Source organism: Sciurus vulgaris, assembly GCF_902686455.1.
Source record: "Sciurus vulgaris genome assembly, contig: HiC_scaffold_173_arrow_ctg1, whole genome shotgun sequence".
Lineage (NCBI taxonomy): Eukaryota > Metazoa > Chordata > Mammalia > Rodentia > Sciuridae > Sciurus > Sciurus vulgaris.
The window spans coordinates 533,875-542,242 of NW_027632880.1; positions in this window are offsets into that span (position 1 = coordinate 533,875).

Sequence of the window (8,368 nt, forward strand, 5' to 3'; positions counted from 1 at the left end):
ACACTGCGCCTTGACACAATCTTTGAAAAAAATTCTTCTAGTAGTAGATAGAGAGCATGCCTTTATTTTTTATGTGGTGCTAAAGATCAAATCCAGTGCCTCACATGTGCTAGACAAATGCTCTGCCACTGAGTTATAGCCCCAGCCCAATATTATTTTACTTTTCTAAATGAAATTATGTTTAAAATGCTTAAGTAGAAAAACAAATCTAACCAAATCAAGATGGTGTTGCCTAAATTTATCAATGAAATTTAAACATAACAGTTACACCTGAAAACTGAGAGTGGAATATGGTTATGTTCTGTAAAGCTAATCTGGAATTGCACAGAGCCATGCTTCCAGAGACTAGAAATATCATAAAAGAAATTTTCCAGTTACCTTAGAGTCCCTTAAGGTAAAAAAGTGAGAACCTAATTTCAGGGTCAAGACAAGGTGAAGATTATAACATAGCAAATTGGTCCACAGGACTGGCACCCCTGCTACCACAAACAGAAAATTATTTTTCATTTTGAAAGGGAAATTGTTTTGAAACCTTCAAGTTCCAAATTACAATTATCTAGACTCTAAAGCATAAGCATAGGCACAGACACATGAGGTTGGGTAAAATTTCATCCAGGTTCTCTTATCAAACTAGATGTCATGAAATCTGGTTTCATTTTCCACTAATTGTTGACCTTTGAGAGGAGGCAAATAGGTTCTCAGATATGCCCCTCTTGAGGATTAATTAGGTAAAAATAAATGATGTTTTTGAAGCTGGGCATGTCAACACACACCTGTAATCCTAGCAACATGGAAGTTTAAAGCTAGCCTGGGTGACTTAGTGAGACCCTGCCTTAAAATAAAATAAAAAGAGAAGGGATGTGGCTCAATGATATGGTGCCCCTGGGTTTAAAACTGAGTATAGAAAAATAAATCATGTCTAGTATCACACAGAATGTAAACTTATTTGAAAATAGATTAGCTGTAGATGTAGTCCAGGTAAGATGAGGTCATCACCATTATTCTATATTTAGAATAACCAAAATCTCCACTAGAAAACTTCTAGAACTCTAAATGAATTCAGCAAAGTAGCAGGATATAAGACAAACACCCATAAATAAATTGCATTCCTATATATCAGTGATGAGTCAACTGAAAAAGAAAGTAGGAAAACTACCCCATTCAAAATAGCCTAAAAAAATTGTGTATCAATTTAACAAAAAGGCCAAAGACATCTACAATGAAAATTACAGAACTCTAAAGAAAGAAACTGAAGAAAATCTTAAAAGCTAGAAAGACTTCCTATGTTCTTGGACAGGCAGAAATAATATTGTCAAAATGGTCATACTACCAAAGGTGTTATACAGATTTAATGCAATTCTTATAAATGATATGAAGATGTTCTTCAGAGAAATTGAGAAAACAGTCATGAAATTCATTTGGAAAAATAAGAGGCTGAGAATAGCCAAATCAATCCTCAGTGAGAAAAGTGCAGCAGGAGGCATCATAACACAAGAACTTAAATTATAATACAGAGCTAAAGTAACAAAAATGGCATTAGCAAAAAACAGACATGTAGACCAAGAGAAGAGAAGAGAAGACATAGACAACCCAACACACATACAGTTATCTCATACTACACAAAGGTTCCATAAATGTATACTGGAGAAAAATAGCCTCTTCAGTAAATGGTGCTTGGAAAACTGAAATCCATATGTAACAAAATAAAATTATACCTGTATATCTCACCCTGCAAAAAATCAACTGAAAGAGGATCATGGACATGTGCCTACTAGAAGAAAAAAATAGGTCCAACTCTCCATCATTTCAGGTTAGGAACCAAAATCCTCCACAAGACTCCTAAAGCACAAGAAGTGAAATAAAAATCAGTAAAACTGGATTCCATCAAACTGATGCTGTGATGTTTGCAGCACCAGAAAAAATTAAAAAATATGAAGTGAGAGTCTACAGATTGGGAGAAAAAGTTTTCCACCTTCATCTTCAGAAGTTTTCCATCTTCAGATAGAGCATTAATATCCAGGATATATAAAAAACTAAAAAATTAACACAGAAAAACAAACAATCCAATCAATAAATGGACAAAGGAACTGAATAGAAATTTCACAGAACAAGAAATAAGATCACTCAACAAAGATATGAAAAAAATGTTCATCATCACTAGCCATTAGAGAAATACAAATTAAAACTACACTGAGATTCCATCTCACTCTAGTCAGAATGGCAATTATCAAGAGTACTAGTATCACTAAATGTTGGTGAGGATGTAGGGAATAAGGTACACTCATACATTGTTGGTAGGACTGAAAGTTGGTGCAACCACTCTGGAAAGCAGTATGGAGATTCCTCAGAAAACCTGGAATGGAATGACCCAGTTATCCCACTCTTCAGCATATACCCAGAGGACTTAATATCAGCATACTCTAGTGATGCTGCCATATCAATGTTTATAGCAGCTCGATTCACAATAACTTAGCTATGGAACCAACCTAGGTGTCCTTCAACAGATGAATGGATAAAGAAATTGTGGTACATTTACACAATGGAATATTGCTCAGTCATACAGAAGAATGAAATTATAACATGTGCTGCTAAATGGATGGAATTGGAAACTATAATGCTAAGCAAAATAAGCCAATCCCCCAATCCAATGACCCAATGTTCTCTCTGATATGCAGATGCTGACTCATAATAGGCTGGGTGAGGGAGGGATTTTGGGAAGTTCATCAGATGGAACAGGATGGAATGGGGGACAGAGGGGGATGGGAATGGGAAAGAGAGTAGAATGAACGGACATAACTTTCCTATGTTTATATATTAATACACAGCATAACTCCACATCATGTACAACCACAAGAAAGGGATGTTATATTCCATGTATTATGATGTCAAAATACACTGAATTGTCATGTATAACTAAGGAGAACAATTAAAATATATGAATCAAAAATTGATAGAATATGGGCTGGGGTCATATCTCAGTGGTAGAGTGCTCATCTAGCATGTATGAGGTACTGGGTTTCATTCTCAGCACCACAAATAAAAAACAAAATAATGGTACAAGGTGTACAACCATAGAAATGAGATTATGTACCCTATTTGTGTACAATGAATCAAAATGCAGTCCATAAAAAATTAAAAGCTAAGTAAAAATAATTTTAAAATGTAGAATAAAACAATGAGATAATAAAAAATCCAAACATCTAATTGTACAAAAAATAAAAATAAAAAGGTACAAGCTACACTTTGCTACACTTTCAAAAAAAAAATTGACACAATGTATAGGAAACATGCCAAACATAATTATATTTAGAGATTTTAACATACATCTTTCAAAAAATAAAGGATATAGATGAAGTTGTCAGGGTAACCCTAATGTGGTGGAGGCGTTATAAAAGGGAAATTTGGACACAGACACAGACATGCACAGAGGGAAGGCAAAGAGGGAATCTGACAACTGGATTTGAGAATTTTACTCTCCAGACCTGTGAAAAAATGTCTCTGATTTTTAAACCATTCAGTTTTGCCTGGCATGGTGGCACACACCTATAATCCTAGCAGCTCAGAAGGCTGAGGCAGGAGGATTGAAAGTTCACCTGAGCAAGACCCTGTCCCAAAATTAAAAAAAAACAAAACAAAACAACTGGTGATGTGACTCAGTGGTTAATCACCCCAAATTCAACCCTGGTGCCAAGAAACAATAAACAAAAAGCCCAGTCAGTCTGCCCTATTTGGCAGGCCTAGGAAATGAGTACACTACTAACAATTACTTCTCTCTGTCACCCCCAGGGAGCCCAAATTCCACTGCCTCTAGGAATGTGTCTATTCTACGTGCCTCTAGAAGCAAAATCATACAAATTTTGCCCATTGGAACTGGCTTATTTCACTTAGCATAAATTCCTCAATATTGTACTATGTACAATTCATCAATATTGTACTATGTATCAGAATTTCATTTATTTTTATAGATGAAAATATCCATTGTATGACCAATGTATTTATGCAGTTTTCTGTTGACAGACACGTGGGTGTTTTCTATCTTTTTATTGGGGATAATGATGCTATGAATGTAAACAAGTGACTATTCAACATTTCTTTGGGGTATATACATAGGGATTGAATTGCTGGGTATGTAGTCTAGTTTGCTACTTTCATGCTGCTTTGGGGGTCATACATATGCAAGGACTACCTGCCCAAAGTTAAAAAAAAAAAAAAAAAAACCTTTTTCCCTGTTTTTCTTTCTAAGTTTTATGGATTTGGAGCTTATATTTAGGTCCATGGATGATCCTTTGGGAACCAATTTTAATGTATGTAATGGATTACATTCTCTTTTAAAACCAACCTTCCTTCCTTCCTTCCTTCCTTTCCTTTCCTTTCCTTTCCTTTCCCTTCCTTCCTTCCTTCCTCTCCCTCCCTTATTCCTTTCCTTCCTTCCTTCCTCCCTTCTTTACTTCCTTCCTTCCTCCCTCCTTCCCTCCCTCTCTCTCTACCAGGGATTGAACTCAGGGACGCTCAATCACGGAGGCACATCCCCAGTCTTTTTCTGTATTTTATTTAGAGACAGGGTCTCACTGAGTTGCTCAGGGTCTCACTAATTTTCTGATTCTGGCTTTGAACTTGTGTTCCTCCTGCCTCAGCCTTGTGAGCCACTGGGATTACAGGTGTGTACCACTGCACCTTAATTCTTTTTCATCTGGCAATCCAATTTGTCCACTATGTGTTGGAAAGACGAGCTTTTCTCCACTGAGTAAAACTTTGTAAAAATAAACAAACAAAAAAACTTAAATCACATGCTTCCAGCCAATTTGAAGTAACAGTGTCCATGTTTACAGACCTGTCTGAAACCAAAGGACAAAACATAAGAAAGAGTTGTCCAGATCTTGGGTTCACTGAACTTGAGAGATTGGAAACAAAATAATGATCTCTGCAGTTCCCCTAGTTAACAACCCTGAGTGTCTCTAGGACAGGGAACAGAGGAAAACTTGGTGGAGACCAGTGGATTCTGCAGGCAATAAATAGCTGATCATTAGAAGAACAAGGCAGAATACCAGTGGGAAGAGAGCACAGGAACCTCTGGAGATTGCATAGTCATCATATGGCACCCAGCCTAGAAGTGACCAGCATATGCAGGTGAGGATGACACCAAAGCCTGTGAGAGAGAACAATCCATAGAAAAAGCAGTCATGAAATCCGTATTAAAAAAACAAAAGGCCCAGAATAGTTAAAAAGAAATGCTTAGGGAGAAAAGTGAACTAGACCTTAAATTATACTACAGAGCTATAGTAACAAAAACAGCATGGCATTGGCACCAATATTGACATGAAGATCAATGGTATAGAACAGAAGACACACAGATGAACCCACATAAATACAGCTTCTCATCCTAGACAAAGGTGCCAAAACCATACACTGGAGAAAAGAGAACCTCCTCAATAAATGATGCTGGAAAAACTGGAAATCCATTTGCAACAAAATGAAACTAGATACCCATCTCTCACCCTAAACAAAACCCAAAGTGGATCAAGGACCTAGGCATTAGACCAGAGATTCTGCACATACTAGAAGAAAAAGTAGGCCCAACTCTTCATCATGTCGGCCTAAGAACCAAATTCCTCATCAAGATTCCTAAAGTAGGGCTGGGGACATAGCTAGTTGGTAGAGTGAGTGTTTGCCTAGCATGCACAAAGCCCTGGATTTGATCCCCAGCACCACCACCAAAAAACAAAACAAAACAAAACAAACAAACAAACAAAAAAAACACATTATAAAGTGCAAGACGTAAAATCAAGAATCAATGGGACGGTATCAAACTAAAAAGCTTCACAGCAGAGTAAATAATGAAGAACACAAGCAGAGATCCCACAGACTGGGGGAAAAATCTCCACCACCTGCACCTCAGATAGAGCAGTAATCTCCAGGTATATAAAGAACTCAAAAAACTCTACACATTTTATAAATTATTAGTTTTTATTAGATGTAATCACTTTACACAATAGCTGTTTTCTCATTTTTATACATTATATCTGATAAGTATTTATTGTATTTTTCTCAAATTTAGAATTTTTGTTAATTATCTTATTTCATTTCAAATGCAATAATAATTATTTTAAATTCACTGATTTCTTAGGTTACTTGACAAACTTCTTTGTTTCATATCTCTTTTTACTAAATAATTGTTTTCACATAGTAATCTTCAAAAATGTTTTAAGAAAGTTTGATTTTAAAACCTAAGTAAGGTCATGTGCCCAATGTAATATCATTTCCTTTAGTTACAGACAACATTTACCATGGTGGCCCCATAAATGATATTGCCTAGTGATGTCATATCTATCTTAGTTTATGTGAATACATTCTATGAAGTTCACACAATGAACACATCACTTTACTATGTATTTACCAAAATGTATCCTTGTTAAGTGATCCATGACTATAATCACAAATGAGAATAGACAAGGAAAGAGAAGTTCAGAAAGACAATAATGTAGGTTTCTCAAGAATGTTCTAATGTAACAACCAAAGAAAGCTTTAAGCAATAAAAACCAAAACCGGAAAGTTAAAGTTAAAAAAAATTCCATTCAAAACACCAACTAAAACATGCATCAAATTATCATCTTTACTAAATTATTAATTAGATAAGAACTTCCCACTCTTTTGGAGTCACAAATTATCTCCCTTAACCACCCCCATACATAAATACACTCAAATTATCATTAGATTACAAATTCCAAAATACCATAATGTCTATATACTAAGATTCACAGTTTCTGGACTTATTTTTAGATAAGTGCTTTTAAAAATCCCTGTTGAGCAAAAGTAAATATCTTATATAGTAGTCATTTTTTAAACTAATAAGTGTTAGGCATTAGTTTGTCATCTGAGGTTAAATCAGTACTACTTAAAAAGGTCTCTCATCTTCACAATCTTATTTTCCAAAACTATTAAGTAAATCTAACCTAAAATTATCTGACAAATGAGAAAGAAAATAAATATAAACCATTGTTAGCTAATGTTTATTCTGAAAATACAAGACAGCGCAACATTAGAAAATCTAGTTGCAGAACACATTGAACTAACAAAAGATAACAAAGATTATTATCTCAAAAAACTAGAAAAGACATTTTACAAAATACAACACTAAATAATGACAAAATTCAAAATAGAAAGAGAACACTTTTAATAAAGGGAAGCTACCAAAAACCTTTGGCAAACATTCTTAAAAAGCAGTCTTACTAAAGTCAAGATCAGGCAAGTTTGCCTCCTTTAATACCCGCTAGGCCAGGCTATAGCCAATTTAAGGAGACAGTAGAGTAGACTGGTTAAAAACTCAGGCTGTGGTTCTGGCCAGCTGACTAAACTTGAGTTAGCAAACACCTTTCTATCTCTCACTATATTCACTTTTAAAATACATAGTAGTACCTATACCTCATGTGTTGGCTTAGAGGATTAAATGTGCTAAAGCATTCAAAGCACTTAGAACACCCAGCACATACTAAGTACTGAATAAATGATACGTAGGTGACAAAACACTTTTTCCCCAAATTTTCATTTCTTTAAAAGAGATTTATTTTAAAGCAAAATTAAAAATGGTTGTATCTGTTCCAGTACATTCCCCCCCCCCTTTTATTTTTTTTTGGTTCACTTACCTTGTGTAGAAGTTCCATTTCTTGGCTTCAACCTGCAGAGCAGCAAGGAAAGTGACCTCCTTTATTCTGCCATCTTGCTGTTCAGGATTTACGTCTTAATTTAGAAGGTCCTCCTCTTAGAGGAGGACAGCACTGACAGCCACAAAACCCCTTTCAGGGAAGCAGCTGAAACGCCAGAAAGTCTAGGCCGCACACAAGCCTCAAGCGCCCTCGGCAGCTGAGGAGTGTGAAAGTCCAAGGGCTTACGCCTAGAAGACCGAGCAGGAGCAATAAAATGCCCTGCAGCTCCAGTGCTCCCAGCAGTTGCAGTGATGGGCTCGCACGCCTGGGGTGGGGCGTACAACTGGGCGGAGTTAGCGTCCTGCTGGCGTGCGGACGCAGCGGTTTGCGCGGAAGGACCGGGCAGGCGCGGCGGTGGCTGGGAGGCGGGACCGCGCAAGCGTCGTAGAAGGAGGTAGCGGCGCTGCGAGGGAGAACCCGGAAGATGGTCGTGTTCAAGGACTTGTGAGTGCATTGGTGGGCATGAAAAGGGTCTGGGACTGAGACGGAGGGAAAGTCATCAACTGAGAAATGGTGGCTATTCCTAAGAAGTATTGAGCTCCCGACCAGCCGCTCCCCATCTCCCCGGGTGAGCATTCCCCGTCCACCTCAGGGCCCTCAGAGGCGGCCGGCAGACCCTGGGTGTTGCGGTGGTAACACGGCGGTCGTCTTCCCCTGCACGCGGGACG